The sequence below is a fragment of the Equus przewalskii genome, chromosome 8 (genome assembly GCF_037783145.1).
Source record: "Equus przewalskii isolate Varuska chromosome 8, EquPr2, whole genome shotgun sequence".
Classification (NCBI taxonomy): domain Eukaryota; kingdom Metazoa; phylum Chordata; class Mammalia; order Perissodactyla; family Equidae; genus Equus; species Equus przewalskii.
This window is the reverse complement of record NC_091838.1, coordinates 69,107,601-69,124,819: the sequence shown is the minus strand read 5'-3', so window position 1 is coordinate 69,124,819 and position 17,219 is coordinate 69,107,601. Positions and strand designations below refer to the sequence as shown.

Genomic DNA, 17,219 nt, shown 5'->3' with positions numbered 1-17,219 from the left:
ACCCTGGGCAAATCACTCCACCCATCTGAATGCTGGGTCTCTCATCTACCAAGTGGGGTTAATAGTAATAGATGTGTTGCAGTGTGGTGTAGAGTGCCTACACGGTGGTCACGAAGTGGTACTTGGTGTTATTCTTAGAAAAACTCTCATACACACAAGATTCCCTCTAAAGCAGCAAGCGCCTGATCAGCATCTTGCTCCTTGTCATGGTTAATTGTATGCGTCAAGTGGACTGGGCTGAGGGATGCCCAGATTGGTGGTAAAACATTACTCTGGGTGTTTCTGTGGGAGTGTGTCCGGATAGGGTTAACATTAGAATCGGTAGGCTGAGTAAAGATCGCCCTCATCAAGGCAGATGGGCATCATCCAACCATCTGTTGAGGGCGGGAACAGAACAAAAATGTGGAGGAAGGGCAAATTTGCTCCTTCTGCTTGAGCTGGGACATCCGTCTTCTCCTGCTCTTGGACATCAGAGCTCCTGGTTCTCAAGCTTTCAGACTCAGGCCATAACTTACACCGTTGACTTCCCTAGTTCTCAGGCCTTTGAGTGTAGGCTAGAATACACCACCAGCTTTCCTGGGCCCTCAGCTTGCAGAGGGCACATCACGGGACTTCGCCTCCGTAATCACATAAGCCAATCCCTCATACTAAGTCTCTTGCTAGATATCTATCTATATCCTAATGGTTCTGTTTCTCTGGAGAACCCTGACTAATCCACTCTTAGAGCTATGCCCCGGGTGCTCCCTTCCCGCAGAAGATGTACCACATTCCCAGAACATGGCTGGGCACTCTACCGATAAGTCCTAAATAAGCCAACTTTCTAAACCTCTCAGCTTGCCCAAGTCTGAATGAACACACAACATTCCCCACAGCTCTCCCCACGCCTTCCCCTCCCTTCGCCTCCTCTTCCTGTCAAGCTGGCTGGTCTGCCCTGGGAGTAACTGGCTGCCTTTGGATTCCACTCCTGCCCCCACCAATCCTTCACCTCCACAACCAAGTTGGAACTTTCTCTTCTGGTTTTTAATCTTTGCAGAAAGGATAGAGTCTGAGGGCGTGACCAGGGGCTGGGTTGCGGGATGCAGTAGAGAGTCCATTTAGAGTCGGAGCTTCCCTATTCTCCATCTCCTCTCTCCCCCAGCCACATGTTTCAAAGGAAAAGAAAACCATGCACCTTAGAACCCAGCCCCCGCTGTGCTACCTCTGTGACCTTGGGCAAGGGACATAACATCTCTAAGGCACAGGTGACTGGGGACAATAACGTGTCAATCTGGCTGGGCTTTGGTGGGAATTAAATGAGACAATCCTTTCAAAGAATCTAGTACCGTTCCTGGCACATGGTAACTACTCATAAATGTAACTATTTTGTTGTTGTTGTTGTTATATGAAATCAGTTCCAAATTGTGAAATGTATGTCGCAGTTTTATTTGACCCATGACAGCATTAACATAATTTTTCATCACCATAGCAAATAAAACTATGAATGTATCAGCATGAGTCAAATGATGGTGACGTTTCAACAGGCCTAAATGGTGTTCTGCCCATTGTCCCATCACACTTCTTTTTAATTCCTGTCAGCACTCTGCATCTTTTAGCAAAATTTTTAAAAATTAAAAACCTTCCTCTCTATAGACGTTTGTTATTTTAGGTGTGATAAATTGTCATTTCTCCCCTGATACCTGTAATTATTTGAAAGCCTGTGAAATCATTCTTCACAAAACTTGCTGAAAGCTTCCAGGGCAAACCAAATGGTGGGGCAGATAAAAGCAGTGTTGAATGAGAGCAAAGGTCATCATCAGAGGTAACGCGTCAGGGGACACCTGGGACGAATCCGGAAGCAGGATACAGTGTTATCTACGGTTGAGAGCTTGCATATGATTTGAAATTTATAACCTAAGAAACAGCTGCATGGGATCAACCAAAATGTGCTTTTGAAGTACGGAGAGTTCAGAGTGAATTACAAAGTGTAAAGACTCTAGAAAACACATTTTTGAAGGCTAGAGTTCAATAGCATTCTACTCCTCGGACTGACTGTGCTGCCAGGAACATTCAGCAGTGGGAAAGGGGATTTTCTACTTCTATTGGAGAAAAAAGCTGAAAATTTTCAGAAGACACGAGAGAAGTAATATTGCGATTATGGAGTTAGTATTTATTTGTGGTGAAACCATTGGGAGAAAAATATCACCTGCTCGGCAAAATAAGTTGAAGGAACAAGAACAGGTTTTTAAAAGTAATAGTTTAAATCAGGAATCAAGAAATTAGGACCCAGAGGTCAAATCCGGCCCTCAATCTGCTTTTGTAAATAAAGTTTTATTGTCACACAGCCATGCTGATTCATTTACATATTGTATCTGGCTGCCTTTGTGCTACAATGGAAGAAGTAAGAACTTGTGGCAGCTACTTTATGACACACAAAACCTGAAATATTTGCTCTCTGGCACTTTACAGAAAAGCTTTGCCAACCCCCGATTTAAAACATGAATCTATGTTATCTGGAAAGCAAAACAGTATTTAGGAGTATGTTTGAAATCAGAGTAAATCATGACAGGAAAGAAAAACTTCATTCCACAAATATTTAATAAGTGTCTACCGCGTGTCTAGCTGCGTGAAAGAAACAAAAAAACAAAGACAGAAGTCCCTGCTCTGAAAGAACCTACCTGGACTGAAGAACTTACCGGTTGGTCATTCTAAAAGTGCACATATTTTTTAAATGAAATCTTTAAAAGAACAATGAAGAATGAAATGTTTCAGGGCGTTAAGAATGAGATCAGTGTTTCCTCCGCTTAGTTAAAACATATGTGATGAACCGACCGCCAGGGCAATGAAAGACTTGTCAACTTGTGCAAAAGAGATCCAAGAAGACCTGGAGGCCCAGCACGAACAAAGAGAGGCTGTTAGGGCTCATCAAGGTTGAAGGGAACACTGGAACCAATTTGCACAGGGTTGCAAACACGGATTTGCTGCGAGGAGTTGATCTAAATAAAATTCTTGGCTAGGCCTATCATCATGCTGCTAACAGGAGCAGAAAATTGAATGAATTTGCAGCAATGCTGATAAAAAGAGAGCAAAGCATTTCAGACGCACATGGTTACACCGAGGTCTGAGATTCAGTAGTAATAAGCTTTGATTTGTGAGGGAAGAAATGAAAGAACTCCAAAAAACTCTCAATATTATCAATTCACGCATCTGAGAAGGCTGATGATTTTTCAAAGCATTTCCAGGCAGCGTGCAGGAAGCTGTGCTGCTCCCTGGAAATGTCTGGGGGCTGTCCACTGTCGCATTTTCTGTTCACTGGGGTTTAATGTCCTCTCAAAGATTATAGACTTTAGGAAATCGATTCTTAAAAGATCAAGTGTCTGGTGAATTGAGGGTGGTACTGAGATTAATTTCCAAATCTGAGTTTATCTTTTGTTTGAAAAGTATCATGTGTTAAGTATTCCAGGAATTCTTTTAAAGAGCTACAAAACAAAATTATCTATAATCACTTCTTTTTTTTTTCTTTCTTTCTTCATTATTTATCATCTGAGTAAAGCAACAAACCTTTCAAATCTCTTTAGGACAGAGTAGAAGAATCATGCCAAAAAATAATCAGAGAAGGTTTCATAGTTAAGAAATCATCCTTTTAAATGAGTAGAAAAAAGTCCTGGAAAAAAAAGATCTCAGGAGTTTAGATAGTCCTTTGCTTTTTCTTTCAGAAAACAATGATGTTTATTACCAAGAATCAGATTCTAAGTTCCTAAATTTAAATCTATATTTTAAGAACGTGAGCACAAAAATAATTTTTTCGACATTTTGTATATGTATATACGTGTATATGTACATATAAGAATAAACCATGAAATGAAACAAGGGGCAAAACTTTTCAAGAATATAGATGTACGTACGATATGCATATGGTCCCATACCTTCATTTTCCTAAGAACAATGCAAAATTTAATTTCCCTTATGCTTGCATCAATGTAACCAATCCAGCTTATTCCACGTGGTCTTGATAACAATGCTGCTGACGTCTTGAGCCACTGCATTTTGCTCCAATTCTTCCAATTGCTAGAGCAAGAATGTTTTTTCTTGTTCCACAGCATCTTAAAACATACTGGGAAGTGCGCTAGCCCTTGATGGTTGTTAAGAACAACTTGGTAACCAAACTGATGGACTGGTAAAGAAGGAACTGGTGGTGTTTGGAGAAGTTGGCCATGCAAGACGAGAGGCAGGCAGTGATTTACTGACACAGTCCCACCTTCCAGAATTATCCACTCCAGTTGGTAGACTGTCATGGCCGACATCCAAATCTGAACTCTTCAGTTTTAAGGCACGCTACCCTGATAACAATTGGACACTGTTCCTAGGAGAGGGTGGTGACATAATATAAATAATCGTGTTGTTTTTATTAGCATATTCCTGCCTATTCAAAGATTTTTGAAAGCCATTGGAAAGCTGTTGCTCTAAAGTCACCCCCAAACACCTCACTTGCTTAGTGAAATTCCCCTCATACGGAAATAGGCTGAAAATAAGATTGAGGAATCCGGGTCCCCCACAAACATCCTATCGGGCTCCACCTTGGCTGGGATTATTACAAAACCCCGTTTTATAGATGATGAAACTGGAGTTCGGGAAGGCTAAGTCACTCTATCCCTGGTTTCCCAAGTGCCCCTAAGGGAATGGCCTCAGTAGGCACTTTGTCACTCGATGCACAGGGATTTATGCAAAGGATTGTTTATTTTACACAAAAGCAATTGGCCCTCTGAGTGGGCCCACGGATGACTGATGTTTACAGGCCCTGGAGTTCCTGGGAACCCAGGGTGACTCCAGGCCAGAGGGAGCTAATCCCAGCTCCTCCCAAACCCCGACACCTGCCTGTCTCCTCCTCCCCGCCCGACTCTTGCCCCACCGCCCTTCAGCCATAATGGGTACCTCACAACCCCTTCAACAGTCTTCGTTCCCTATTACCAGCAGAACTTTCTGGTTCCCTTCCTTCTCCCAACCTCTCATCAGCCCGGGTGGCCACCACTCGTGCTTCAGGCCTCGCTCCACAGAGTCTCATTTCTTCCAGGAGGTTCTCCCTGCCCCCCTCTCCATCAGCTGGATTGAGGAGCCCTTCCTTCTGCCCTCTTAGCATCCTGTGCTGCCTCTAGGCATCCCACGCTGAATAAGCAGTTGATTTGAACTAGCATAGTGTTTAAAGGCCTGGGCTCTGGGGCCAGTCAGCCTGGGTTTAAATCTTGGCTCTGCTTCTTACTAGCTCTGTGACCCTGAGCAAGTTGCTTAATCTCTCTGTGCCCCATCTCTCCCTCTATAAAATAAGAATAATAGCATAACCAGCCTGCTGTGAAGATTCCAAGAGTTAATACATGCAAGGCACTTAAAACAACACTAGCACATAGCAAGTGTTCGTTATTTATGTATTCAACTGTTTTCTAGCCCATCCCTTCACTAGACTGAGTTCTTGATTGTAGAAATCATCTCTTCATTATCTCTTAGCACAGCCTCTGACACATAGTAGGTACTCAGTAAATATTTGTGAAATGAATGAATGAGCAATAGAGGCCGCAGCCTCTGCTGAACCCTCTGCCTGCAGTTAGCTTTCTCTAGTGCCCACCATGGTTTCCATTGGCTCAGGGCCCACATGGCTGAGCTGATTTGCTCAAAAGAGATGTAGCGAGGCAGAGAAGACTTGCCAGTGCTCTTCCCAGCTATCCCTCCAGACAGAGCTGCTCATCCCATTGGAGTTGTGCAAGTCTAGGCAATGCAGCTTTGCAATGACCACTCCTTGTCTGACTAGGGTGTTGACTTGTTTTCATGGAACTGAACCTCCCCCCATTGGAAGGTCCCAGGGGTTCAGACTTAGGCAACAGCCTCACTGGCTGCTCTCTGGGCAGGTAAACATCCCCTCACTATTGCCCTGGCTATGCCCCAGGACCTGGAGCTCGCTGCTCCTGCTTTCCACCTGCTATGGGCCAGCTTTGCCTTTATCTCAAAGCTCAGAAGCCACCCCCTCCAGAGCTTTTCCAGACTACTCCCAAGTGGAAATCATTTCTCACCACTTTAACGCCCATCATTCTTTACACTTGTTTCTTCACCTCTTGGAGTCTGTTCTATTATCTGTGAAGTAGATAACAATGCCTACTTCAAAGGGAGGTTGTGAAGATTGAGTGACTCAAGCAAATGCTTCACAGCATAAGCATTTGCTTATTTACTACCTTGGAAGTTTCTGGAAGCCAGGGATCCTCTGTTTCATGACTACATGCCCCTTGTCCTTAGCATAGCACCTCACTCATCTTAGGCATTTAATAAATGTTTCCTCAATAGATCAATCAATAAAAAAACCAATCAGGAAATAAATGATAGCAACATAGCAATATCCTACAGTTGTAATGCAGAAAGGAATCGTCTTTGTGGGATTCTCTTCCTTTTTCCCTTTTTTTTAAAATTGTTTTCAAATTAGAAATGGCCAAACCAAATCAACTATCTCTTTCCTGGGAGATGACTTCTCAGTGCACGGTGTATTCAAAATGTCATTAATTAGAGAACTTGGACTTGGGAGTAAAAACACACACGTACGTGTTCACATCCTGGGAATGATTTTCAGAAAGGAGTGGGTGCTCATAATTCTCCCCCACATGTAATGTGGGCATTTGCTACAATCAGCCACCTCTTTCATCTTCTTATGCCATCTCGGGGCTTTCCCTCCATGACATTCATCTGTCACTACCTGTACCCAATGTTGCCAAACTGATTGACACCTACTCTTCTTGACAAACAAAATTTCCTCGGCTCACAGAACTCACTAGAAACCAAAGTGGAAAGCCTAGAGAATTTTTTCTTAGGGGACAGGAAAGCAAGGATCACTGTGTGATTTCTTAGAAGCCCTGGGCACAGGGAACCAGGAGGAAATGCCTTCCTTTGAGACTCTGTCCTGCTGTCTCTCACTGATATTCAGAGAAGCCTGTCACTTTCACTGTGTACAAGTCACCACCCTTCGTTCCCTTGCCCATGCTCTGAGCCCTGGAGGGAAAGCCCAGATTCCCTACAAGGTGGTGCCAGCCAGAAATTGCCCCATCCTCCTTATCAGACATACTTGCCTGCCCGACCCAGATCTGTCTCTTGTACAGTCACAGGAGAGGCTGAGCTCAGGCAGGACGACGTGCTCAGGTGAAGCAAACTAACTGGCCTGAAAGCTGACGGTGAGCCAAGACCAGGCCACCCAGGAAAACCCAGAGCAGGTCAGTTTGGCAGCAGGATGCTAAGAGGATGACATGGGAGGCCTAGGCTGCCCCGGGCGGTGCCCCAGTGCACAGAAAGAATCTATGGCCAGCTCCAGGCAGGGACCTCAGCATCTATTTCTTTTCCTCCCACCTCTGACTCTCATCCTGCAGCACTTGCTACAGTGGGCTGGCTGCTCAGACTGGCAGGTAGATACACACAGTGCCTAATGTACCCATCTAAGACAGCAGTGAGGGGAAGATGCACCATTGCTTTATGCAGCTCTAAGAAAGAAAAAAAATGCTACCTATCAAATTATGACACAGAGGATCCTTATTATTTACAATGTGTACTTTATACTTACAGAGAGCTTTTTAAGATTTATTTAGAATAGGCTTTTACTATAGATCAGTCTCATGCATACATGAAAAGGAAAATGTCAGTGAAGCAAATTGCTTAAGGTAATCCTAAAACTTGGTCACATTCAGAATCCACACCCTCTGAATCACTTTCCAGCTCACAGTTGTCTACGTCCATGCCTTTCCCCACACGTCATCTTCTGTGCCTCCTGGAGCACAGGGATGTTCACAGGAATGAGACAACACTTCTTCAGAGAGTGCCCCACTGTTGCCTCTGGGGTGTTGTTCCAAGCTGTTGACATCATTCTGCAAAATTTGAAGCGCAGGCAATGAAAACTGGATCGTGAATGCTTCTGTCCCAAAAGCGACAGATGGATGCATCCCATTTTTCCGAGATGATGGAAAGAAAGAATGTGCATTTAAATTGATGAAATATGAAACAATAATGACAGCTAACGGGTATGGAACATCCCAGGAACTGTGCTAAGCATGCACCTTACATGTATTATCTCATTCCATCTTCTCTCTGATAGGTAATAATACGAGCTACCCTTACATAGTGCTTACTATGTGCCTGACGCTGTTTAAGTGCCATACATATATTCACTCATTCAACCCTCCCAGCAGCCCTATGAGGTGAATACTATTATTTTCTCTATTTTGAAGATGAAGATGATGAGAATAATTACTCGCACAAGATTACACTGCTTGGAAGTGGTAAAACTGGGATTTGAATTCTGAAGTCCACTTCTAGAGTCTACATTTAACCACTCCACTATATGAGGTTCCATTAATGTGCCCATCACACAGATAAGTGAACTGAGGCTTCAAAGAGGTAAATACCCTGCCTAAGGATACACAGTGCAAGGGCCAAGGTTCAAATCCACAGAATCAGACTCTAAAGCCCTTGCTGCTCACCATTTTTCTATCTTGTGCAGGGAAGACAAAAGGGTGAAGGGCAAATCCAGCTGTTTAGATTTCATCTTGTAATTCAGAACCCCACGGGGCATCACTTTGATAAAATTTAACTTGCTTTCTTTTCTCTCAAAGATGCGGGTAGCACAATTGTCTTGTAGTGGCCTGAAGAAGGCCTCATTCATCTGTTTGTTGATTTTCTGAATAACTCTATTTAAAATGTCCATTTGGGCCAAGTCCCTGCGCTAAGTGCTCCAGGAGCTTACAATGTAGTATTCCTGCTACTACAGGACTTTGTGCAAGTGATGGCAGATGTGGCCAAGAGAGAGGACATGCTATTGTCAGCTGGAACGGACTGGAACCTCTTGTGCCACTGATGCGGATGGTCTACGGAAAGTGGGGGAAAGATGGCAGCCAAACCACTTGTTGGGCAGTCAAAGAATCTGAAAGAACGGTCATGGTTAATTAACTCAAAATTGACATATTTGCCTTCTCATTATGGAACTCCTTCCATCCCCTAAATCTTGAGTAAAGTTTGCCACACACGCAAAGGCCTTGGATAACGACTTCTGATGCGAATTGGGAAAGGAAGTTGAGTTCCCCATGTGTGTGTGGATGGGGGAACAGGAAAGCATAGAAGAGAAGAACCAAACTTAATTTGGGGGTTCAGGGAAGCCTGCTATATTACCACAAACACTGGCCCGCTGACCCCTGTTTGTGGCAGTTCTGAGCTCCCGGAAGGCAGACAATTTGTCTGTCTTGTTCCCTGTTGTTAACCCAGAGCCTTGAAGGATGCAGACACAGAACAGGTTCTCAGTAAATATTTTTTGATTGAATGACTAGACGAAAGACTTCAGGAGCCCTTCAAAGTCTCTGCCGGATGAGTTTCCCCCTTAACATTCCCTGATGGACCCTCAAGGACCAGCACATAGTAAGTGCTCAATAAAGAATCCTTGATTGACAAGGACATTTCTCCACAGTTTAAATAATCTCTTTGTACCATCTTCCAGAGAAATTACTAGATCAAAGAGAGTGGAGACAGGTAAGGCCCTGGATATGTAGTACCTAGTACCAAACCCTTTTTCAAAAGGAGTACAGAGCTTGTTCTGCTCAGAATTGTAGGAGAGTGCCTAGAACAACGTCTAACCCTCTTGTGAATACCTCCTCCACCTGCTCTTCACAAAGAGAAGGCAGCTCAGCCCCAGCTGACCTTGAGCTTTCCCTGGGTCACTGCACCTTCTCACCCGGGCCTCTGCAAGAGCCTCCAGGCTCAACTCCCCGCGCCCACTTCTGACTCCCTCGACTGCGTCCTTTCTTAGCAGCCACAATGCTCTTTGCAAAGAGCAAAATCTGAACCTATGTTTGCCCCATTTACGATTCTTCAATGGTGATTTTTTTTTCTCTCCCAAACCTCTCCTATCACTGGGCCTGGAAGTGGGTTAAGTGTCCTCCTGACTTCTTTGTTGGCCCTTCCAGTCCATTCTTCCTTCCTCCTCCCTAACCTACTCTCCATCTCACACCCTGCTTTAAATATTGCCCAGGTCTGTCTCACTCCCAAACCTGCAGGCTGTAACCAACATGAATAAACATTCTGTGCCCCCATAAATTAAATCATAGTAATGACTTATTGGATCTATTTTTATTGGACTGCCACGGGCACAGGACTTCCAGAATTCAGATGCCATAGATATTTCTCAGGCATGTACCATGTGCTAGGCATCAACTGGACTAGTCCCTTTCACATATTGTGGCATCTAATTCTCACCACAAGCCTACAAGGCTGATAAAGACACAGAGGCTCAAAGGAGTGACATATAAAGAAGAAATGGCCCCAATGAAAGTGAATGACTGAGAGGAGCTTTTGACCCAACTCTCCAGACTCCTAGTGCTGTTTGTTAAGTAAGCGTTTATGGAACCCCTGTACGTAAGGAGTATCATACTGTGGATTCAGGGGAAAAGGCAGCTTTAGTGTTTCCCTTTGACCTTACAGCATTGATGCTGGGAAGGTCACCCAGGGGTCTAATCTACATTTCTTTTGCTGCAACTCAGTCCCATTCCTACCCCTTACCTCAACCCCACTCCCAGATAGGTACAAAAACAGCGGTTGCTGATGAGCCCACCAAACTTCTCCTCCTCTTGTGGCTTCTCTCTTCAGTTGCTGCACAGACCTGAGACAAGCATCACAGAACAGGCTTCCTGTCTCCCTGGGCCTTGCCTCCGCTCTGCCAGTCACTCTTCAGCCCCTGACCAGAGTCCAGGAAGACCAATAGCTTCAGGAGAGTCTTCTCTGAGGGGAAGGAAGGAAAGATAGAAAGCTGAAAGCTGGCAGCTTCTCCCAGCCAATCACTCCTTAGGAGGAAGCAACAGGTGACATTTTGTGGGAAGATTGTGACCCCACCTGAAAGGCTCCCCAGATTGGGAAATAGTACTGGCAGGCTCCAGTACTTTCCATGGCCCTCACAGATCCCTGGAGCCCCCATCACATAGAACCTCAGAGGATTCTTCTTCACTGGCTTATCAAAGAAGATAAGGACGGCAATGGCCTTCCTATGGGACTAATACACGACTGTGTCTGGGTCCCCTGGAACACAGAACAGGCCTAATAAATATCTGACTAAATGTTTGACAAATTGAATGAATATGAGAGAGAGTGAGTGAGTGAGCAAATGAATTAGCATATGATTAAATGGAACAACGAAGAGAGTAAGGGAACAGCAGACTGAATCAGAATAAACAAACAAATGAGTGAATAAAAGAATAAACTTCAAAGTGATTGAATGAGTCAAAGCAAGGAAAGAATAGTAAAGTGATCAAATGAGTACGTGATTGAGTGTGTGAAAAAAATTAATTCATAAATGGGTGAGTCAATTGAATGAGTATGTGGATGATGCTTAGATGGATGAGTCAATGAGTGAGTGACGAATAAATTCACAACTTCTTAGAGGAAGACTGGGGAGCTAAATTACAGACTCTATGAGGCCAATAACCATGTCTGTTTCTGTTTTTGCACTATCCCCATCCCCTTACATAGTAAAGATTCAAATAGACGTTTGTTGGATGGATCATTAGAAATCCTCCTGCTTGCAATATAGGATACCAAACTCTGCGCTTGATGGAGACCTTCGAATATCTAGGTTCTTCATGTGAAAAGAACTTTGACTCTTGAGTTAGATGGGCCTGGTCTTAAATCCCAGCCCTGCCATTTCTTAAGCTGTGTGGTCCATCAACAGGCACTCAAACTCCTCTATAAATTGGGGACAATCTACCTACTTCAGAATGCTAGAGTAGAGATTAAAGATGAATATGTGTAGAAACACCCAAACAGCATCTAGCACATAGAAGATGCTCAGTGAATGAACATTTCTTTTCTTTCTCTCCCCAAGTGCATCTTCTTCCTTCTATCCATCCAAAGCCCACCAGCTCCAGTGCCCTTTGAGGCCCTGCCCTCTGGGAGCTCACAGCCTTTTAGGAGACAGAGACAAGTTGAAGGAACTCTGCTAGGAAGTGGCATGATGAATCTTAGGCTAAACTATATGAAATTGCAATATCTCAGCTGTTTATTACCTAAAATGCCAACAACTTCACGTTTCAATTATAGCGGCCAGAAATATGTGGGAACAAGAAGAAAGGGGCAAAGGATTCATCCTAGGGAAGGTTGAATAAGCCTGGAAAACACTGGTGGGATTTGGATGTTACACCATCAGTTGAAGAACTTGGTGACAAGCAAATGAAATTCACTCTATTTTAGGCAGAAAAGGTATTTCTTGGAAGGATACTGGGAAGCTCAGTGAATTGCTTGGAAGGCTGAAGACCCTAGCTCAGAAGAACATGACATGGCAGGTCACGTGGCCAGAGTCAGAGCCAAAATTATGCCGCAGAATTAAACCATTGCCTAGACACCTGTCTGGCACTGAAGATACCAGTAGCCTGGACTCCAATGGCCACCAGTGGCACCACTGCTCCTGTTGCCGTGGAAGGGTGGATGTTGAAGCCACCAATACCACCAAAGAGCTTTCTTCATCTCCCTGCTTCTTTGTGTCACTAGCTCCAAATTCACAGCCCAGGGGAGACTTATCTAATGATCAAGCGTGAGTGAAGGGTCAGCAAAGGAGTCTGGGCACGTGAGAAGCTGGGCTTTTCAGCTTCCATAGAAAAAGAGGGGTTCTGCCTTCTGCTAAGCTTCCTGAGAAATGAAAATTCTCCAAACATAGCAAGGGCATTCAGAAGCTGAGAAACTCCAAAACTGCATATAGTGGGCAAAATTTTGCAGTAGAGGAGCGAAAAGCAGCAGGTTTCAGTTGAGAGGACAGCAAAGTACATTCAAGGAGCAGAGATGCAACTGACATGTACAACGCCCAATAGGATGTGGCAACAACGGATACCAAAATGGTGCTGGGGCTGATGGGTAGATCCTTAAATGTCTTCTAAGGCATTGGGGCTTAATCAAGGGGGCAAGAAGAGTATTTGGGCAGTGTTTGGGGAAAGCGACATGATCATACAGTATCTGCTAAGATAATCTGGGGGGCAAGTGGAAGGATGGAATGGAGAACTAGAAGACTCTAGAAAAAGAGACATGAGTCAAGAGGCTGCGGGCTTGGCTCAGACACTGACTATAGGGATGGAGGAGAGCAATCTCACACATTAAAGGCTTAGAGAAGAGTTGTCTACACCAAAAGATCCTGGACCCTGGACAAAGGGTGGAGGGTTGATATATGGTCTGTAACTGAAGGGTTTCTTCTGATCTGAGTGTCAGGCTTGGGGTCAAGGATTCTCCAACCAAGGCTGGAGGTGTGAAAACCAGGGAGCAATGAGGAAGAAAGGAAACTCTGACTTGGTAAATGGGAGAGCCATTAGGACAATTTTCCCATTGCAAACAGCTAATGCAAGGTAAGTGGCAAAGATTTTCAAAGCTGAATCCTGTCTGTTCCTTTTCTTTTCAAGTATATCAAAAGAAAAAAGAAAGAGTTGCTTGCTTCCGTATTTGTTTCTTATTGCTACCGCAACAAATTAGCACGAATTTAGCAGCTTGCAACAATGCAGTTCTGGAGGTCAGAAGTCCAAAATCAAGGAATCTGCAGGGGTGTGTTAATTCTGGAGTCTCCAGGGGAAAACCCTTCCCTTTCCTTCAAGGCCGCCTACATTTCTTGGCTTAGGGACCCTACCTTGATCCTCAATGCCAGCCATCACATCACTCCGACCTCTGCTTCTGTCACCACATCTCCTTCCCTGAGGCTGACACTCCTGCCCCCTCTCTTATAAAGACTCATGTTATTAACTGGGCCCACCTGGATAATCCAGGCTAATCTTCCCATCTCAAGACCCTTGACTGTTGCCGTGGAAGGTAACATATTCTCAGTTTTCCGGGATTAGGACATGGACATCTTGGGGGAGGGGAGCATTTTTCTACCTACCACAGCTTCCAAAATTATCAATATCTCCCTCAGTTAATGGAAATGAAAAGGAAAGAAGGAGATAAAGTTGAGAACTGATCCACAATTCAAATAGCTGCCTATGAGGAAAGCTAACCAACATGCATGGAGTTCCTACCACATGCCTCGCATTTTACATTTCTTACCTTACGGAATTAACATCTCCAAGTCTGGGCCTTGGAGAAGATCTGCATAACTGCGAGAAGCCAAGAGCCATCTCCAATATTTCTAAGGACTCCTGGGATCACAAATGCTATCATGCGGGGTACCATTCCTGAGATGATGGGTCTGCTAACATCCACCTCTTCCGGATTATTTTTCTTGTTCACCTTTTGCTGTTGTCTTCATATTGGCATTGTTTTGCTTCAGTAGACGCAGTGGAAACCAAAATACTATTGACATAAAACTGCTATGTCTGCAGAAAAACAAACTTTTAAAATGATTTAGGTTTGAAGGAAGAGACTTACAGGCACGACAAGAAATAATTTCCACGATGAAGAGCAGACATCACATTTGCTAAAGTTTGTCAGCTCTCCCCACACAGGGGGCCCCTCCCTAGCAGCCATCTCCTGCCTCAGACTCCAGCTCAGCTGCCTCGCTGCCCCTTCTCACAAGTGGGCTTTGCAGGATGGGATTCTCTAGGGCAAAGTTAGTTCATGAGTCACTCTGTGGGAGGTAAGGCCTGAGGGACACCAGGATTAGCTGAGGATCCCCAAAAGGACAGTGATGGTTGCTGGGAGCAGCTGGGGTACAGGGAGGGTGGAGCTTCAGATAGAACACTGCCCATCTCTATGGTGACTTTATGCAAAGCAGAAAAAAGCACACCCTCTTGTCTGATGTAATAATATAAGTTGCCCTTTCCTCCTGGTGGATGCAGACTTGTACCAGGGAGTACACAGTCCTCACTCGCCTCCTTGGTCAGGCATCTTTGTGCAGTGTTCAGGCTGCACCACCGGATGCAGGATCCCTGGAGATAGCAAGAGCAATCAGGGAGAGGAGAGGAAACATTAACCTCACAGTCTGACTGTTCAGACCCGGTCTGGGCCCTGTCCCACACCACATCTTTCCTTTGGAATCAGACAGAGCGAGAAACAAATTCAAGCTCCATCATCATCTATGAGTAATCCTGGTCAACTCTTGTATGCCCCTTGAGCCTCAGTTTCCTCATCCGTGAGGAGATGCTCATGCCTTGTGATGCTCAGACCTCATAATGATGTAAGGATTAAATCCTTTCTCCATCGATGAGGACAGCCAACATCTTGATTGCACCTTGTGGGAGAACTTGAGCCGGAGGACCCCCAAATGGCACCTAGATTCCTCACCCACAAAGTGGTGAGATAATAAATGTTTGTGATTTTAAAACACTAAATTTGGGGGTAATTCGTTATGCAGCAATAGTTACCTAAGACATTCCTGTTTTACACACGGGGAAGGAGAGTGGAAACTCAGCCTCACTGTAATTTACACCTTTGATGGATGGAGGTTTAACTGAGAAATACTATATAGGATAACATCCCAACTCCATTTTTCTAAGCCTCATGTTTGACAGAGTAGGATCCTCTCATTGCCTGTGGTATCATAGAAAGATAGATTTGATCTTTGTCCCTGGTTCCTGGTACTGAGCTCCTAAAGCCCTTGGAACTTCTTGAGAGATACGGTGATAGGAGCCTCTTTTGTTCCAACGAGATCACTCTTGGTGGGCCCCTGGATAGCTTCAGGATGGGGACTTGTCTCTTGAAAGACCAAACCTTGATTAGAAGCTTGGAACTTTCAGCTCTACCCTCCAACCTTGGGGCTGGAGATTGAGTTAATCACCAATGCCCAATGATTTAATCAATTGTGCCTACCTAGTAAAACCTCCATGAAAACGCCTAATGGTGGGTTCCGAGAGCTTCTGAATTGGCAAACACATCTATACGCCAAGAAGGCAACACAACCCAACTCTACAGGGACAGAAGCTCCTGCGCTCAGGACCCTTCCAGACCTTGCTTTATGTACCTCTTCATCTGGCTGTTCATTTGTATCCTTTATAATAGACCAGTAAAAGTAAGGAAAGTGGGGGCTGGCCCGGTGGCATAGTGGTTAAGTTTGCATGCTCTGCTTGGGCAGCCTGGGATTCCTGGGTTTGGATCCCAGGCACAGACCTAGACACCACTCATCAAGCCATGCTGTGGCAGCATCCCATATACAAAATAGACGAAGATTGGCACAGATGTTAGTGCAGGGCCAATCTTCCTCACCAAAAAAAAAGTAGCTAAAGTGTGTTCTGGGGTTTTGTAAGCCATTTTAGCAAATGATCAAACCTGAAAAGGAGGAGTTATGGGAACCCCCTGACTTTGTAACCATAAGTGTGGGTAACCTAGGGACCCTATAGTTGTGACTAGCCTCTGGAGTGAGGGCAGACTTGTGAGACTGAGCCCGTAAACCTGTGGGGTCTGCACTAACTCTAGGTAGTTGGTGTCAGAACTGAACTGAATTGTAGGACACCCAGTTATTGTCCGAGAGTTTGAGAATCAGTTGGCTGAGAAAAAAAGCCCACACAATTGGTGTCAGGAGGATTGTGGATAAAAACAGCTCACTGTCCTGACTGAGATGCTGGCCTCAGGGCCCAGTGGGGAATCCACTACCTCAAAGGCCTAAGAAAAATGGTGCCTAGAATTGACAAACTCTAAAGCCCGTGGGGAAGGTGGGAAATAATCCCTTATTACCCGAGCTGGCAGACAACCAGCTCAGACCTTCGGGAAACTTCCATGAGACATCTCCAGAATTTGGCTTTGGGGCCTCCCACGGCCATAGGGGTCCGAGATCATCCCCTACATATTCCCCAGAGCATCTTCCAGAGATGAGGAGAAAGAAGAGGGCCAGCCACAGAGTTAGAATCCATTCTCCCCTTTATTTGAGCTCCACTTTACACCTTTACATGAAGTACTTCATTGGATCCTCACAACCCTAAAAGAGTTGGCATCCTTGCCCTACTTGGGTTTCTGAGGCTCACAGAGGTCATGCTGGTTACTCAAGATCATGCAGTCAGAGGCAGTGCCAGAACTAGAAAGTGGGTCTCCTGACCCCGGTGGCCCAGTGTTTTCATGACACCAACTATGCTTCCACTCCCAGGAGCCAAGAAGCAGAGGGAGCGAGAGATGGTGAAAGAGAGAACGCCAGGGAAAGGACAATATATGAAGATGAACAGTGCGACTTAAGACTCTTGATATGCCTGAGGACAGAAATCTTTTGAGGCAGTAAGATTGTGTTGTCCTACTCAAACCATGGGATCTAACACACACCCTCCTTGCCCTGTGCTTAAGAATGTCCCTGCCCC

General features: G+C 44.9%; 1 long non-coding RNA gene across 1 annotated transcript; it reads right to left on the bottom strand.

The window, feature by feature from the left end:
* Window positions 1–7,535: 7,535 nt before the first annotated feature.
* LOC139085338 (uncharacterized) lies at window positions 7,536–14,661 on the bottom strand. Its single transcript, XR_011543621.1, has 3 exons — window positions 14,047–14,661; window positions 10,540–10,758; window positions 7,536–7,862 (listed from the first exon to the last, which is right to left on the bottom strand). It is a non-coding gene; the product is annotated as an uncharacterized lncRNA (long non-coding RNA).
* Window positions 14,662–17,219: the final 2,558 nt, after the last annotated feature.